This window comes from Scyliorhinus canicula, chromosome 11, assembly GCF_902713615.1.
Source record: "Scyliorhinus canicula chromosome 11, sScyCan1.1, whole genome shotgun sequence".
In the NCBI taxonomy this organism is placed as follows: Eukaryota; Metazoa; Chordata; class Chondrichthyes; order Carcharhiniformes; family Scyliorhinidae; genus Scyliorhinus; species Scyliorhinus canicula.
The window spans coordinates 60,364,762-60,383,302 of record NC_052156.1 but is presented as its reverse complement, the minus strand read 5'-3'; the positions used below and the strand labels follow the sequence as shown (position 1 = coordinate 60,383,302).

Here is an 18,541-nt window from a genome sequence, read left to right as displayed (position 1 = left end):
TCTTACGCCTTCTTGCAAGTCAACTCTGATTCAGCCAACGGTTTATTTTGTATGGCTATGCCATTCACACCGCATACTAGCCATCTCTTAGCATATCATTTAAAGCTGATCCAAAGTTGCAGTACTTTGCAATCTCCTTCAGCGTGGCCACGAATGTTGTGATGGTCTTCCCCTGGGCCCTCCCAATCAAGTTAAACTTGTACTTTCGCAATGTCACCGAGTCTTGGGGTGAAAACGTCCCTTCACTAGTTCCACAAGCTCTGCAAACAACTTAGTGTCAGGAGCCTCTGGAAATGTTAATCTACAAATCATATTATGGGCACGATTTAATGGCAGCGCCCCACTGGAATTGGGACAGGACGTGGCCGGTAGATCCCGCGAGAGACCTCTTCCAAGATTCCCGACAGTCGTAACAACCCACGAGTTTTATCAAGGTTTTGGGCAGGATCCAGACTCGCATATTTAAGTGAGCTGTTTTAACTATGCTGCCGCCAGATCTAATCAGACAGGCTGATGGTGCCCAGGTGGCAATTTGCCCATGCCAGGGATTGGGCCCAGGTTTGCCCTGCTCATATGAGTTGAGGAGGGGACTTGAGGACCCTCCCCTCCCACACAGCAGGTGAGTTGGTGGGGTCCGCGGGTTGATGACGCCCCAAAATGCGATTTGAGGGAGGCCTTGTTGGGATGTGGCATGCTGCGTCCCAAGAAAAATAATAGAGTGCCATTCGATTACGGGGTTGTTCCCGCTGCTACAAGCGCTGCAAAAGACCCCTACTAATCCCACCCAGAAAGGGACTTTTTTTCTGGTTAGATCATACCTAAAAGTCTGGTTCCTGCACGCGATAAGTAAAATTATTTTTCTTCTATCCTCCCCCTCTATTCCAACCATTTGATATACTGCACCCAATTCTCAGTAGTCGAGTCGAACGCTTTTAGATTCCAAAGAGAGCTATGCTTGTTCTCTCTTCCCCGGGTCTCAAATGATCAGATTTGCTTTGCAGCTTTTTAACAATGCTATAGTCAAATTCTTTGCCACTAACCAAGTCTCTCCAATTTGCTTCATTGCCAGTGTAGTAGAGGAAGGATTGGCGACCATCAGTCAGTATGTATATTAAATTATAACGGTTTATTTACAAATGGTTTTTGCAAAGAGTCTTTCACAATGTTATCACTCCTAGCTCTAGGATCTACTCTGACTGCGAAACCTCACCCTCTGCACCAAGATCCCCAAGCTCGATTCCAATTGGGTGATTGGGTCACATGACCCTCCCAATGTAAGCACCTTAAATGGGCCAGCTACTGCACATAGGATTACTGAAAAATGCATTAAAACATATTAAATGCAATGTTGATTGTTTCTGAAAGGGGCATTGGTAAGCTTTGCTCGGTTATCTCACATGCTACATTTATGCTGAATAGGACTGCCCAATATCAGAAAACATGTTTCTAACATCAACAGACTTGTCTAGGACCTAACACTGTTGGTCTCTCTGACCTTCATTAACATGCATCCATTGTGGCCAAATGTGCACAGATAATGGTTCTGTTAGGATGTTCCCACAGTGTGCTGATTCAATGAAGAAAGATGTCCCTTCGATGTTGCTGTCAGCTTGAAATTCAGTGTACTACCTCTGAATTGCTGTTGGCTTCAACCCTACCCCTAAAGTGGGGTGACTTTAAAACTCAGAATTTGCAGAGTTTATGCTCTGTGTCAAACATATGCTTATAGGGACATGGGGTTAGTTCTGTCAAATGGACAGGTTAAATGGGCTATAAGTCAGAAGAACAGATTAGGAAGGGGTTTCTATGCCTGTTCTCAATCATGCCAGCGAAAGATTGTGATCATTCAGGCACTGCCCACAATTAAAACATAGAGCTCTGTGTCAGCATGCACCAGATGTTGTAGTCATACTTGTGTGTGACTAACCCTGCAGCCAACCTGAAATGCACCACTCCTCTTTCATATTGTGCAGTCAAAGCAAATTTATAAAGATCTTATTACTTGAATGAATATTACAGACATTTCATGTTGTGCTGTAATGAGTAAGATGTTGCTTAGCTTTGTTTTGTTTTAGAAAATGGAGTGAAAGAGTTTTGTCTGGACCTAAAAAAAGAAAGCTCCAGTGTCAGTTATGATTAGGGATTTGAGGATTCATATTTTGATGCAAACGTGACAGCCTGTGGTTGAGTTGTTGAAAATGTGAAAGTGCCTGATACAAAGGAGGTTATAGATACTAGAGATGGCCTCACTGAGTTGATGTTTTACAGAACGCTAGGCCCAGTGAAACCCACTTCAAAAGAAGTATTGGTTTTAAAAAGGATGTGTGCTACTCGGGTCACAGTGGTCTGCAAGATTACTGTGCTGTGTCTTTCACATGTGAGGGACCTTGTTAGAATGAAATCACTGCTTTTATTTCACTATGAATCTACGGTCTTATTATATTGCTGTTTATAATCTAACTTGCAAAGATTATTTGGATGACACAGTAGAAATAATGAAACTAATTGTTCTATGGTGTTTTACAGCAACAACAGCAAGTGAATGTTAAGTAAATGATGCAGTTTATTTCCCTACATTTCCATTCCAGCTTGCTGCAGGAAAGCGGCCAGATTTAAATAAGCGGTACCCAGATGGTATTCTTACGCCTCTGAGTTGGTACAGAATCTGTGAGGGAATAACTATGCTGCCACAACAGTTCCTACATGCTGTAGGTCAATTGAGGGGAATGCCTGTTGCTTCTGTGTTTTGCATATGTAAATCTGTTCTGTTTTGTCATTTTAATAAACACAAGAAGCTGCTTTCTCTAGGGGCTGTAAATGAATTTGGAATGCAGCCCAGTTAATGAGGAGTTAGTAGAGGTGTTGTGGTTTGTGAAATGCTGCCACAGCTTGCTTCCTCTGTACGAACACATTGCTTCCTGGATGCTCTCATTTTCTGTCCCTTGCATACACACAGCTCAAGTTGTATTGAGGAAGTTACATTGATAGGCTACTTCTAAGTGGCATGGACAGAGAGGTTAACAAGTGGAAGGTTGCAGAAAGTGATTTTGTTTTGTAGGACAGAGTGGAATACAATGCTTTGGACAGGCTGTCTGCCACACTTCTCCGCTCCCAGTCTCATCAGCTACAGATGTGGCTAGCAGCCGTCTCAGTGAAGTTGTGAACTGTGTCGTCTGTGGAGTTTAACAGCCAACATCTGCTGCAACAGTCTGATGGAAACTACAATGTGGAAATGATTTTTTAAGAAAGGGGAATGAGGTCTGAGATCAAGTGGTCCAGCTTGCTTTGTCATTTTCCACATTTAACAGATTTTTGCAGGAACCTATTGCATCATGCTCAACTATTACTGAACAAAAGTTTTCATTTTGAACATTTAATAAAGTATCTGAAACTTAAATTCAATTTTGTAGGGAATTTTGTAAGATGTTCTGATAGTTCCTTCTGTGCCTGATGTCACATATCTGAGGGGTACAGTGATCTGATTATCATTATTATTCACATCAAGCAGATCTTTTTCTTAGCTTTTAGGCATGTTCATCTTTCAGAATTTTCACTTATTACTAATTATTTTATAATGCAAAACCAGATTCCTTGGGATCGATAAATACGATACAAAAACAAGTTTGCCCAAAGTAATTCATTGTCTGTAAAGCAATTTGGGATATTCTGTGGTCATGAAAGGTGCTGTATAAATGCAAGTTTTTCTCTACTACTATGTTTGAACGAGGTGCACAACCTTTGCCGATCAATTATGCCAGCAATTCTTAAATTTTCAAATCCAGTATCACACAGAGGAAATTTGAGTGACATTTGTATTGACCGATCCATTAAATGTTTTGTATCAACTAAATTCAATAGTTTACTGCGTAAGCTATTGTGAACACATAAGAAATGTATTGTGATTTTCAGTAAGATTTAAGTGTTGGGTAAATTATGAAGGACTTGTCCCTGCTGTACTTGTAGGATTAGAAACAATGCAATAGATAAGGTGTTTAATTTTAGTCATGCATTAGAACTGTGCCTGATGGTGCTGGGCTTGTTTTGTTCGGCATTATCACGCAGGTGATAAAAGGCCTCAGCATTTTATTGTTCAACCTGAAGAATGCAAAATTGAAGTTATTTAAATTTTTGTCAGTGCAAGGTACCACTGGTGTGTAAAGAATGCTCAGATAAGCTGAAAATATTGAAGTCAAAAGTATGTTAATTGATTTCCTGTGTTTTCTTTTAACTTTGTTTTCTTTTGTACTGTGAATAAACCTCATAACATGAACTCTCTGTGGTTTTTTTTCATTTCTGGGTCTGTACTACTTTCTGCCTTTTCTGTCTGTGTCTCACAAGCTGGGTAAAGCTGCCATGACATTTTAAAAAACTTGCTGATATCGGGCATAGCAGTATCTTAGGTTTGAAGGTCCAACATTAGTAATTTTAGGTCTTGGATTTTGCATTTTGAACAATATAAGCACCTTTCATAAATTAAGTTGTTTAGTCTGTACCTATGCTGCTGTAGTGAAACACATTTGGACTGTGAGTGTGGGCGACTCCCATGAATACCAAATTATATTAGAAAAATCGATGTTTGTCAGGAGCTTTTGAAACTACAAATGATCACATACCATTAAGCCAAAAATAGGACATACCTGAAACTACTGCAATCTGATTAGTTTCTGTTAACTATTTGAATGCCCCCTCACTGCACATTTATATTCTGTTTGCTTAATTAAAAAATCAAAATCAATTTTGCAAATCTATCTTCAAAATAATTTGTATTAAGTATTATTTTGGCACAGACCTTAGTGGGAAGAGGCTCTTGCAGAAACAAAACATTTGCAGAGCCTGGTTGTTTATGCAATTTACATGGGGAGGAGAAATTAAATCCAAAGGTGGTATTTGAGAGTGTAGTTCAGTTCTTTAGCTCCACTTTCACAGAAGATTCAGGATATGTTTTTGCGATCGGGGAGAAAAGACTCAAATGTATTCTTGTTTTAGAGAATTAGCCAGAGTAACTGAGAAATACATAGCTGCAAAATGTAATAACTATTAATCTGTCCTGAAGCTAGGACATTCTTGTGGATAGCTCTGATTAGCTTTTTTAACAAGTAGGATGTGTATAATGGTTTGAAGACAAATTCTAAATATTTGGTTAATTATTTCAATAACCAGAAGAATATTGTGCACAAATAATCAAGTTATTGCAATATTAAGTAAGTTAGAATGCCTTAAAATGATTTTGACTATCTGAATACTTTCATCACCTTCGGAAAAGGCTCAAGAATACCTTATTTCTCCCTTCCTCACCTTGAAATAATAACTGATGCACAATTTTAATTCCATAGCACCAGCAGATCTCTGGTTCTTGACCAAAGTGGTCATTCATGTAGAAGCATAAACCACGACCTGCATTGTATTGTGACACTCATTGAGGCAAGTTTGATATTCATTCTATCATTGTGAGTACTTTACAGCATGGCTGACACTAATTGAGAACAAGGCGCCTGGCTAACTTTAACCTTCAAAATCCTTAAGAGTGAAGCCAAAGTTATTGACGGGGTCAGGCCATTATTAAAATGGGGGGATCTTTTTGGTTTAAACATGCTGGTTGGTATATCTACAGCCGATTCATTGTGGTGAAAACCACATTGTATGCATCGTCCATCTCTCCTGAAAGCAAATCATGCTGTAGTTCAGATTCATGGATGCTCTGATGCTTTGCTCAAAGGCTTGTTCTTAATAAGGTTATCTCATGATTATCACGAGGCTAGTCAGCTATGGGAGCAATCACAGATGAATTGTAACCAGGTCCGCAGTTTTGAAGTAAACTGGATGGAATCATGTGCCTGAGAACACTGGCAAAAATCCCAGACTCCCATTTTCGGAATCCCATGCAATAAAAATAGAATGTGACTTATTTGGTCACCATAAACCAGCATGCCTAATTATAAACAGATGTAATTTTGGAATGTGATCCCAAAACACTGGTCAATATCCCAGAATTCAATGCATAAAAAGATGAATTTGACTCAGTCACTTTAAATTAGTGCCACTCGCTCGAACCTATCCCCACTTTCCAGCAGGTATCCCTCGGTAGATTGAAGGATGCATGATTGTTTTCACCCACTGCCTCATCCTTTAGTTTGGGGGTGGTCATGCCAGTTTCAATACCTTCAAAGTGTCTCTGAGTTGAACCAAGTCAGACCAAGGGAATGAACAATCTTGGGATCTTCCTGATTCGAGTATGGCTGAGTATGTCATAAGGCACATTTGCATACTAAACGCTGTTTTATGGTGAAATTAATAAAGATACGTAAATCTGCCTTTTTCTGCTACAGTTGAGAATGTAATCAGAAAGAAAAACCATGGGTTTCCCCAAACCTTTCCCCAAATAACTCTTTTCCACTGTAGGAGGTTGGCCTCTTTGAAATTCCTCTGAGTAATTTATTAGTTTTCAAAAAAATTTAGAGTACCCAATTATTTTTTCCAATTAAGGGGCAATTTAGCATGGCCAATCCACCTATCCTGCACATCTTTTTGGGTTGTAGGGGCGAAACCCATGCAGACATGGGGAGAATGTGCAAACTCCATTTGGACAGTGACCCAAGGCCGGGATCTGAACCCGTGTCCTCTGCGCCGTAGGCAACAATGCTAACCACTGTGCCACCGTGCTGCCCATTTCAAAAATTTTTTAAGGGAGCCTTTGCGTTTGTCACATAGAATTCTAAAGAAAGGACAGCTGACACTGGATCTTATTTGTTGAAGAGTAAAGTGGCCTAAAGGTTGTGGTATTGGTCTTAAGAGATTGTAAACCCAAAACTCGCCATGAAAAATTGTGAAGTTGCAATTGACAATAGAACATAGAACAGCACAGAACAGGCCCTTCGGCCCTCGATGTTGTGCCGAGCAATGATCACCCTACTCAAACCCACGTATAACAATAAATTTGTGAATTTGTGACCTAGCACCAGAAAATGACTTTGAAAGTTGCTGATTTGTTGTAAAAATCCGACTGGTACACAGGTGCTTCAGGGGAGGGAACTGGCCAAGTTTGGCTTTTATGTGACTCCAGTTCCATATTCGATGAATGACTCATAATGTTTTCAGGACATCCAACAATTGGATTGTAAATACTGATTTGTTAGTCAACACATTCAAAGAACAAATATAAAAATATAATCAGAGTTAGAGAGTCATAGAGTCATGCAGCGCTAAAAACGCCCTTCGGCCCATCGAGTCTGCACCAACAATAACTGCCCTTAATCTTGTGCTAATCTCATGTACCAGCACTTGTCCCATATTCTTGAATGAGATGGTGTTTCAAGTGCTCATCCAAGTGCTTTCCAGCCTCCACTATCTTCCCAGGCAATGCATTCCAGATTTTCACCACCCTCCTGAATGATTCTTTTCTCAAATCCCCTCAAAGTCTCCTGCCCCTCACCCTAAAACCCGTGTCCCCTTGTGATTGATCCCTCCACCAAGGGGAACAGCTGCTTCCTATTTACCCTGTCCAAACCCCTCAGTCGTATACAGCTCAATAATATGCCCCTTCAGCCTTCTCTGCTCTTAAAGAAGACAATCCAAGCCTATCCAGTCTCTCCTTATAGTCAGATGCTCCATCCCAGACAACATCCTGGTGAAACTCTTCTGTACCCCCTCCAGTGCAATCACCTCCTTCCTTTCGTGAGGTGACCGAAACTGCACACACTACTCCAGCTGTGGCCTAACAAACCTTCTATACAGCTCTGACATAACCTCCTGGCTTTTATATTCTATGCCACGACTGATAAAGGCAAGTATCCCATATGCCTTCTTAACTACCCTATTCACCTGCTCTGCTGCCTTCCAGGATGTGTGAACAAGTACCCATCTGTTCCTCTGAGCTTCCTCGTGTCCTGCCATTCATTACATAATCCCTTGTCCTGTTTCTTCTTCCAAAGTGCATCATCACACACACTTACCAGGGTTAAATAGCATCTGCCACTACTCTGCCCATCTGACCAACCCATCTTCCTCTAATCTACAACCTTTTCCTTCACTGTTAGCCACCCTACCAATCTTGGTGTTGTCTGTAAACTTACTTATCCATTCCCCCCTCCCCTGCCCCCTGATCATTCCCCCCTCCCCTGCCCCCTGATCATTCCCCCCCCCCCGCCCCCTGATCATCCCCCCCGCCCCCTGATCATCCTTCCCCCTGATTATTCCCATCCCTGCCCCCTGATCATTCTCCCCTCCCCGCCCCCTGATCATTCCCCCCTCCCCGCCCCCTGATCATTCCCCCCTCCCCTGCCCCCTGATCATTGCCCCCTGATCATTCCCCCCTCCCCTGCCCCCTGATCATTCCCCCCTCCCCTGCCCCCTGATCATTCCCCCCTCCCCTCCCCCCTGATCATCCCCCCCCCCGCCCCGATCATCCTGCCCCCTGATCATTCCCATCCCTGCCCCCTGATCATTCCCCCCCTCTGCCCCCTGATCATTCCCCCCTCCCCTGCCCCCTGATCATTCCCCCCTCCCCTGCCCCCTGATCATTCCCCCCTCCCCTGCCCCCTGATCATTCCCCCCTCCCCTGCCCCCTGATCATTCCCCCCTCCCCTGCCCCCTGATCATTCCCCCCTCCCCTGCCCCCTGATCATTCCCCCCTCCCCTCCCCCCTGATCAGCCCCCCCCCGCCCCGATCATCCTGCCCCCTGATCATTCCCATCCCTGCCCCCTGATCATTCCCCCCCTCTGCCCCCTGATCATTCCCCCCCGCCCCCTGATCATTCCCCCCCGCCCCCTGATCATTCCCCCCCGCCCCCTGATCATTCCCCCCCTGCCCCCTGATCATTCCCCCCCTGCCCCCTGATCATTCCCCCCCCTGCCCCCTGATCATTCCCCCCCTGCCCCCTGATCATTCCCCCCCTGCCCCCTGATCATTCCCCCCCTGCCCCCTGATCATTCCCCCCTGCCCCCTGATCATTCCCCCCTGCCCCCTGATCATTCCCCCCCTGCCCCCTGATCATTCCCCCCCTGCCCCCTGATCATTCCCCCCCTGCCCCCTGATCATTCCCCCCCCGCCCCCTGATCATTCCCCCCCGCCCCCTGATCATTCCCCCCCTGCCCCCTGATCATTCCCCCCTCTGCCCCCTGATCATTCCCCCCTCTGCCCCCTGATCATTCCCCCCTCTGCCCCTGATCATTCCCCCCCGCCCCCTGATCATTCCCCCCCCCTGATCATTCCCCCCCCTGATCATTCCCCCCCCCTGATCATTCCCCCCCCCGCCCCCCTGATCATTCCCCCCCCGCCCCCTGATCATTCCCCCCCCCGCCCCCTGATCATTCCCCCTCCGCCCCCTGATCATTCCCCCCCCCGCCCCCTGATCATTCCCCCCCTGCCCCCTGATCATTCCCCCCCTGCCCCCTGATCATTCCCCCCGCCCCCTGATCATTCCCCCCGCCCCCTGATCATTCCCCCCTCTGCCCCCTGATCATTCCCCCCTCTGCCCCCTGATCATTCCCCCCCCCGCCCCCTGATCATTCCCCCCCTGCCCCCTGATCATTCCCCCCTGATCATTCCCCCCTCCCCCTGATCATTCCCCCCCCCCCCCTGATAATTCCCCCCCCGCCCCCTGATCATTCCCCCCCCGCCCCCTGATCATTCCCCCCCTGCCCCCTGATCATTCCCCCCTCTGCCCCTGATCATTCCCCCCCGCCCCCTGATCATTCCCCCCCCCGCCCCCGATCATTCCCCCCCGCCCCCTGATCATTCCCCCCCTGATCATTCCCCGCCTGATCATTCCCCCCGCCCCCTGATCATTCCCCCCGCCCCCTGATCATTCCCCCCCGCCCCCTGATCATTCCCCCCCGCCCCCTGATCATTCCCCCCGCCCCCTGATCATTCCCCCCCTGATCATTCCCCGCCTGATCATTCCCCCCGCCCCCTGATCATTCCCCCCGCCCCCTGATCATTCCCCCCCGCCCCCTGATCATTCCCCCCCCGCCCCCTGATCATTCCCCCCCGCCCCCTGATCATTCCCCCCGCCCCCTGATCATTCCCCCCCGCCCCCTGATCATTCCCCCCCCCTCGCCCCCTGATCATTCCCCCCCCCCTCGACCCCTGATCATTCCCACCCCCCCCACTCTTGTCTGTATACATACAAAACAAACAATAAGGGACCCAGCACTGATACCTGTGATATGTAGCTGGACACGTTTCCTTGTATTCCATGTGCTTCAATCATCTCAATCAGTCTCACATCAAGAATGTCTTCCTTGCAGAGCAGAAAATGCTATCCTGTATGCAATTGAATGTGTTGTTGACGTTGCAAACCTGTCACCGTGAAGTGCATGCTCTAGTTGGAATGGGAACAGCTGTTACTAATTGAGGAAAGGTTAGGGCATTGTGTGTCTGTAAGAACTGGTTTCAAACTGGAGGGAAAGGTAAAGGGAGTCTCTGTCCTCAGGTTTACATTCAGCAAATCTAATGTTGAGGAAAGACTTGTTATGCATTCTTTTACTCAGTGAATAAGCAATGATTTATAACCTTAATGTCCATCCAAGTGTATTTCTTACTCATTTGTGGGATGAGTATATTGCTGATATGGCCATTTATTATAATTTGTACAGCTAAAGGTATTGCTTGAACCATTTTAAAGGTGTGATTTTCATGGGAAAGATCTTGCCTGAGTACGCAACATTTGAGTGAAAGGTTAAACCAACATCTTCATTGCAAAAAAAAATTGGCAGATATATTTGCCTGTCACCAGCTTTATTACTTGATATTTACTGTTGTTTGAGCACATGGATTTTTGGCCTGAAAGCTGATAATTTGTGATGGTCCTGTAACCGTTAACATTTAAAAAGGAACTCCAAAATTATATTTCAGTGGTTATTTCTGAAGTAAGTTAGATTGTGAAACTCCATGAGCATCTGTTTTGATTGAGTAATACCACTTGAGTCACTGAACAGGACCTAAGGACAGCACAATACATTTTTCTTTGGATTACATTTTCAAAAAAATCCAAGTTGTATCTATAGCATTCAACAGTCACAGTAGAGCTGAGAAATCTGATTTAATCGGCTTCACATTTGCTGTCCACATATTTGTATGAGGTGATCTGAGCCTACAATGTAGCAACTGCGGAAATGCGTTCTTGTAGGTAAAAGGGCGCTATTTTGGAAAGCCTGTGACTGCTTCTCCAAAGCTTCAATCACAAGTTAGCAGGATGAGCTGAGTTCATAGAAGCCATGAAATTAACACCTTTTAACGCTGTTATTATAGATAGCCGAGTCCACTATCATAAATCCACAGATCTAGTGAGATGTCATGCATACACACTGCCATGACATTTATAATCCACATTATTATTGATTGTGAATGACAATTTTATTTATCACATTGTATATGTTGTTTGACTGATAACCCAATTGTGTATTCGGTAATCCAGGCTTTGGTTGTGAAATGAGGTTTTCATGAATGCCATTTTTAGTTCCTTTCAAAATAACCAAGCTCAAATTTCAATACTTATTCTTAAACAGCTGGATTCTTAAATAGCTTGAACTGCACTACCATCTACCAGTACAGGCTCTACCCTTCTATTTCATATATCTGCCTGTTCTCTTCTTACTTCATTGTATGTCTTCTGTTTTTTCTTCTTTGTATTAAAGTCTCTTTGTATGTTAGTCTTCTCCTTTATATATTTTCTCTTTTTTCATCTGATTCTCTATCTTGCTGCGTACATCATATTTTATCTGTCATTCTTTTTGTGATGTATCTTTATACTTTTTTTTTGTTCTTGCATATACTAGCCAAATGCCTGTGAATATGAAATTTTGCACTATTGCTTCGGCACTCAGAATTAAATTGGTATCCAGCATACGTGGTATTCAGTTTTTCCAAGTTTGCAAGGACTGAATTTATTTAGGTTTTGATTTGTACACCAGATTTTATATATTTGTTATTACTGTATGACCTCATCTCATCCCCACCCATCTTTTGCTGAAGAAGCCAATGTATGATAGATTATAGCAGCTGGCCTCTCTGCCTCACCTAAATGACCATTCTTGTGTGAACTTGCACAGCATCTATCAGTGAGCTGTTTGACCATGGGCTGTTACAGTTGCACCTACATCCTCATTCTTACAAGGGTCCATATGCACAAACCAGCTAGTAAGATTTTCTGGATTGTGATAAGAGTGAAAACCCTGGATCACTTTTCACCTCTAGTCCAAGGTCGCTGAAGCCTGGCTGACTTTGATCAACTTTGATCGAATCTGGGACCATCTTCAACTGCATGACACAGTAATACATAGTGTTGCACATGTGATGACTAGATTATAGTATTTGTTGTCTGGTCTCAGGAGGCTATTCTACGTTTACAAGATTTTTTGCGTGACTGTTAGAGTTGCAAGTTTTTAGTAAAGCACCATTATGCTACTTCCCTCAGTGGAGGAGTTCTGATGGTTCTTTTGTACTTTTTGAAGTTCGTGAGACGTTTTTTGTGTTTCCGTGTTTCTTACATTAATGGGTACAGGAAGGTATATGTAATAAAACAATTGGGCATGTACCTTTTCAACAAAATGAAGGGAGCAGTGACTATTGCTCACTTAACACATTTAGCTAGTGTCTTTTAGGATAGGAAACTCCCTTCCCTTTGCTGAAAATAATTCATCTGCTGTTACGCATACCAATCCACTTGCAAGATTGGTACGTGCGTGTTTAAATCTGGGGATGCGAAGCCAGGATTGAGACAAACTTCAAATTGCTTGCTACATACCTGCTTGCCATCATCAGGAGAGATGCAGTGTTGCTCAGTTTATTTAGTACTGTTCCAGTCTCTATAATGATGAATGTTATTCACAGAAGAATGTGATTTCATTATGTTGCTCTACTAGAAAATAATTTTGTGTAAATCACAGGCAAATCTCATATATAATGTATAAGAAAATATTTATTGATGTGAATCGGTAATTTCTTGTATTACATGTTCTTTAGATCTCAAACAGACATGCTAAATCTCCCCATAAGAATAGGTCAGACCTTGGCAAATATTATCCATCCAAGCATTGTAAGCAGATTTTATTATGGCATTCTTGTATTGAATGTTAAGGTTAGGCCATTTTATAAGTTGAATATAATTCTCCAAAACCATTAATGTAATATTCTCCAAATTTGTAGGGTGTTTAGACTTTAAATCCTAGATTGGATTAGCCGGAGTGGATTTGAAATATAATGTCGCAAACCTTTGAAATAATTGAAAAATGTCAATATTTTCAAGAGGCTATAGTGCACAATATCTTAAAACAAACTAAAGGTGTAGAATGTATAACATTGAGGATTGTATTTATAATCTTTCTTTTTTCCATCTCCCAGTACCAGTTTTGAATTTGATGTATTATGGTTCATAGCAATGACCTTGCAAGAGTGTACACGGACAAAGACTGTCACAACTGGACAACCAGACAAATAGACAAATGTAAGATGCCACACAATTTCTTGCAGGTTATTTAAGGGATAAGTAATGGTACCTGTGGAATGTTCAAAGGACTAGTCCCTAAGCAAGAGGGTAAAAGCAACAACAAGCTTCCATTGACTGGAATATTTCTCAGGGGGTCACCTAAGTCAAACCTATATAAGTTCATTGTTTAATAGTATATATGAAGCCATTGACAGTATATAGAATCTTTTATGAACAGTCAGAATCCCATAGGCTTGATTAAGTAAAATCTGACAGACTCAGTTTTCTTTTACATTTTTCAACTCAAGTCAAGGACATGGCAATCTTAAATCATTTGTACTGTCACAGTCCTACAGGAGCTAGAACACATGATGCAGTTATACAAGTTGAGTTTTTATGGAACCCTTTAAAAATCATCTGTGATGAGATCACTTTGGTTTTAATGTGCAGCAGTTTATTTCCTGATAGTGTCGTTTTCCACTTATGGTTAGAGTATTAAAGTTTTCCCAAATCTGAGAAATTAAAGGATTTCTATTTTGAAATTCATTGGGGAAAGCAGTTTTATTTAAAATATTTCCATCAATCCATTTAATTTTGTAATACTAACTGGCGTTATTTTCTTCATATGAATGAAACTGACAGTGAAAAATCACACTTTCCTGGGTAATTTGTGTAATTACAGCATCAAATTGTACTTTGCAATGATTGGTTTGACTTGAAATGCATTCTGGTTTTGTTTTTGTGGCATTGCAATCTTGCAAGCCTGTAAATTATAGCTGATGATTTTAGCTAAACACATTTGCATGGCATTCCTCTGTCCACTGGTGGAGGCTTTGAACTGTTGTCTTGACAATATTATTGTGCACATATTTGATGCATTTGAACAACATTTCATTCTCTGCTATTTTAATACACGCATTAACCTATTTAAAATAAATACATGAGGAACTTCTTTAAAAGATCAGACAAATGTATGTCACTGTAAAATGTTAAACATGCATCCTTTCGGGCAGCACGGTGGCCTAGTGGTTAGCACAACCGCCTCACGGCGCTGAGGTCCCAGGCTCGATCCCGGCTCTGGGTCACTGTCCGTGTGGAGTTTGAACATTCTCCCCGTGTCTGCGTGGGTTTCGCCCCCACAACCCAAAAATGTGCAGAGTAGGTGGATTGGCCATGCTAAATTGCCCCTTTAAAAAAAAAACATGCATCCTTTAGCTGATGCAATGAAGCTTCACCCTTGCCATTTAACAAAACATATTTTTTAAATGAATGTTTAAAATTACTACTGGACTTCAGATTCACCAATCCCACCTGGGGTCATGTGCCCTTCCCTCCATCACACTGCACACAGACACCAAGAACCTACCAATGAACCATTCCAGTTCTTCTGAACCACAAGTTTCCCTCCACAGTGATGCCAGTTCAAAGGATCTTCCTTTACTGTCAAATTCTAGGAGACCTACTACAGCGCTAATAAATTCCAGGACCCCTATCCTTTCATGCCAAAGCCCAGGACCCTTAACGCTGCCAAAGTGCAAGACTGTCCAGTGTGGTTAACTCTTCTTACCCTGTACTGGTAAGTACCAGGCATCTAACTCCAACTGGTGTGGCAACCTGTTGAGTATTCTTAACATTAAAACTGGTAAAGGCTATATTAGTGGGAAGGTCTGTAACTCAGAGGGCAGCATCCCTGCCTCTGATCTAGAAGCTCTGGGTTCAAGGCCCATGCAGGACTTGATGACTACAGAAGGTGCATTCACAGTGCAACAAACAAGTTGGTTATCAACCACAAATCCTTTCAATACATAGGGCAGGTAGGAAGAGCAGGAGGGTGTCCTGGTCAGCCATGCTTGATGCAGAATGGTGCCTCTCCAGGAAAAAGAAACAAGCTATGGAAAACAGACACAAGCATGTGCTTTGTCTGCCTCATTCATCCCTAGACGAGGGAAGTCTTCTAAGTCTACGGGATATATATTAGAATATAATTGTTAAAGGAATAAATTTGTGAAATAAAAGCCACTCATTTATGGCTTTCACAGAATAATGGACAGCGCCATAAAATGTGATCCCTACGCCACCAATAAAAATCATGAAACACCATGTATTAAAAGTGGAATTTGATTTATTTAGTCATTATAAATCAGTTGTTCAGATGTTATTTCTGACATGGCATAAACATTCCTATTGTAATAAAGCAATGTGGAGTCACTGTGAGCAACACCATGGGAAAGCTGTTAGGTGTGTAAAATATTTTTCTAAAGCATATCTGGTTTACCGGAAATGGACAGAGCACTGCATGTTCAATTCCAAGTGCACTTTCACTACTGCACTAAACCATACCTCAATCCTTATATCTCTGCAACCATTCATTTCTCTCCGCTTGAGTGCTTTGCTCCCACAATCTCTACTGCAGCTCATCATTACATTCTGTTTTCCCACTCTTTGTCAGACTTTAATCCCCTTTGAGCATGCGCAGAATTTCCCACTGTGCCAACATGATCTTCAAGGCCTTTATTGAATAGTAACCCCAACTAATCAAAACTTCTGCTTTAACAAATTTCCTACTCAATGTGGTCATTGGGAACTAACTTTCCAACACCTTTCCGTTCCACTCACCCTACCAGCCGCTGCACCATTACACTCTGTACATGGAGTCACCACCAGTGTCACCACCCTTCTCCACTTAAATGTCAATTTACTCTTTAGTAATGACATTGCCATGCATACCTAACCGTGTACAATACTATTTGCATTTTGGCTTGAACTGAAACTTGGCTTGCTTGGCTCACAGGTTTTTCATTATTCATGTCTTGTTACATCTCTAAGCGTTCTACTTTCCAAACCACCACAATGATGGTGTGCCCCTGACCACTTGAGTCACAGGTTGGTCTCTTTCTACTCCCCTAGCATCCACAGCTCCTTAAATCACGTCACTGAATTCTGTCCCTCTCACCTCTTCAAAATTTCCATGATCTACCACCTGCTGTAAAGCCCCACCATCAGTTTCTCACTGAACTCAACCCTCGTCTTTCTTCCCTCACCCTCTACATCGAACAGCTCAATTTCCATGATTTCAATCCCCATCACAGCTGTTTTCTCTCTCCTAAATTCACTTTCCTCCTGTTTCCCCCCCGCACCCCCCATATCTTCTCCCACCGTAGAAACCTTACAGTGCCGAAGGAAGCCATTTGGCCATACAGTCTGCATCTATCCTTTGAAATAACACCGTACCTAGGCCCACTCTGCTGACCTATCCCTGTAACCCCACCTAACCTGCACATCTTTGGACTGTGGAAGGAAACCGGAGAACCCTGGAGAAACACACACAGGCATGGGGAGAACATGCAAGCTCCACACGACATTCAACCAAGGCTGGAATGAACCCGGGTCCCTGGCACTGTGACGCAGAAGTGTTAACTACTGTGCCACCATATAAACTCTTCTACGCATATTCAACACACTCCTCTGGCCTTGTCACCCCCCGCTCCCATTATCTTGGACATGGGTAAGGCTGTGTCAAACCACTTTGATGTATCCCTCAACCATATCCCCCCATTCCGTTTAAGTGCCATCCTCATCAGCATTTACCACTGCATTTAACTCCTAACTGTCCAGTCGTAGGCTTACAATTTCTGCAAATTGTAGGGACACCAGTGCCTGCACAGTCATGAACTAACAAGAATCTAAGCCTATAGGAGAGAAGAGAAAAATGAGAAAAATCATTTAAAAATTAAATCAAAAATTAATTTTTCAGGTTTAAGTTGAACATTTATGTACTGAGAGACTTGTCAGAATGTAACTAATTTTTAATGAATAATATTAGTGATTCAATGGAGCTAAACAGTGAAAAATTAATTTAATTTCCATTGGGTACAGGGTAGAGAAACCCAGTGAGCTATTACACTTCACTAGCTACTTGTAATTGGAGATCTGGATGGTATTCTAATTTTGTTCCATATATGTCTTGGCAAACCCATTTCGCTGCATTGAAAACATCAAAGTTTACTATGTTGCACATTGTGTCCCCTCTCCCCCATTTACCATGGTACATTTGTTTTGTGATATGTCACCAGGGAGGGGCAGAGATAAGTAGTGCCATTGACATGGGATTATATTTGTTTTTAGCTGGTACATTTGGCATGACTACTGTGCACCAAAAATATGTCTTCAAATCAAAAACACTTTTCTTATATTTTACCTTGACTTACTAAAGCGCTTTAATTATACCGGTAATTCATTTAAAGGCACGTAGATCATAATATCCACGGTTTTCAATCCTGTTAGCTGATCTCACCTAGAGGCTGTATGGTTGCAAAAATTACCACAATGTCCCGGGGTTGCTGAAACAAGGAAAAATTAATTGGGGTTCCCATTCCTTACCACAGCCTAGTGGTCCCAGATGGTGTCTGTGTATGGATACGGGTTAGCCTGCTAATGCACTGTGCAATCATACATGTGAAGAATGGACTTATAGGTGAGTTACTGGAAGACTAGAAGCAATTGGCATCTATGAGATAAAACCCAGCCTGCAATAGCATCCAGTGGAGAGGGTGAGATAAAATTGGGAAAGGTATGTGAATACAAATTAAATTGCCCCATCAATACTTATTGGGTGACGAGAAATAATGATTTGCATCATTGAATAAACTTGAGTAAAACAGTGTTCAGTGTGAGACATAACTTGCCAGCAGCACGGGTTCAATTCCAGTACCATCCTCCCTGAACAGGCGCCAAATGTGGCGACTAGGGGCTTTTCACAGTAACTTAAGTTGAAGTCTACTTGTGACAATAAGCGATTTTCATTTCATTTCTATGACTACTATAATACTATGAGAAATGGTAACAGTTAATTCAGATTAGTAGACTGGTATAGGTTCCAGTGATTCAAATGGCTGATTCGAAGTCAGTAGTTAGCATTTTTGTCTACTTCCCATGGCCAGCAAACACACTGATACACTCTGAGCAACTCTGAGCAACCTGCAGGAGTTGTACTTCTGTTGGGTGAGATGCTCAGCTACTGGAAAGTTTTCTCTCTGCCAGCTCAGCCAAGAATTAATAAAACTTGTATATCAGGCAAGAATAGTCTAGGTCAAATGTCAGCAAAAACAGTAATTAAA

The 18,541-nt window shown here is 42.9% G+C and overlaps 1 protein-coding gene across 12 annotated transcripts in view; it reads left to right on the top strand.

The window, feature by feature from the left end:
* The window catches only part of foxp1b (forkhead box P1b), a 645,688-nt gene that overhangs the window by 29,020 nt on the left and 598,127 nt on the right, over window positions 1-18,541 (top strand). Inside the window, exon 1 of one of the 12 annotated variants that reach the window (XM_038810650.1) lies at window positions 13,359-13,442. The exons of the other annotated variants lie outside the window; for them this stretch is intronic. The gene's annotated coding sequence lies outside the window, so the exon portion shown is untranslated. Of the gene's footprint in view, window positions 1-13,358; window positions 13,443-18,541 lie in introns of those variants that run through there. 12 annotated transcript variants of the gene reach the window in all.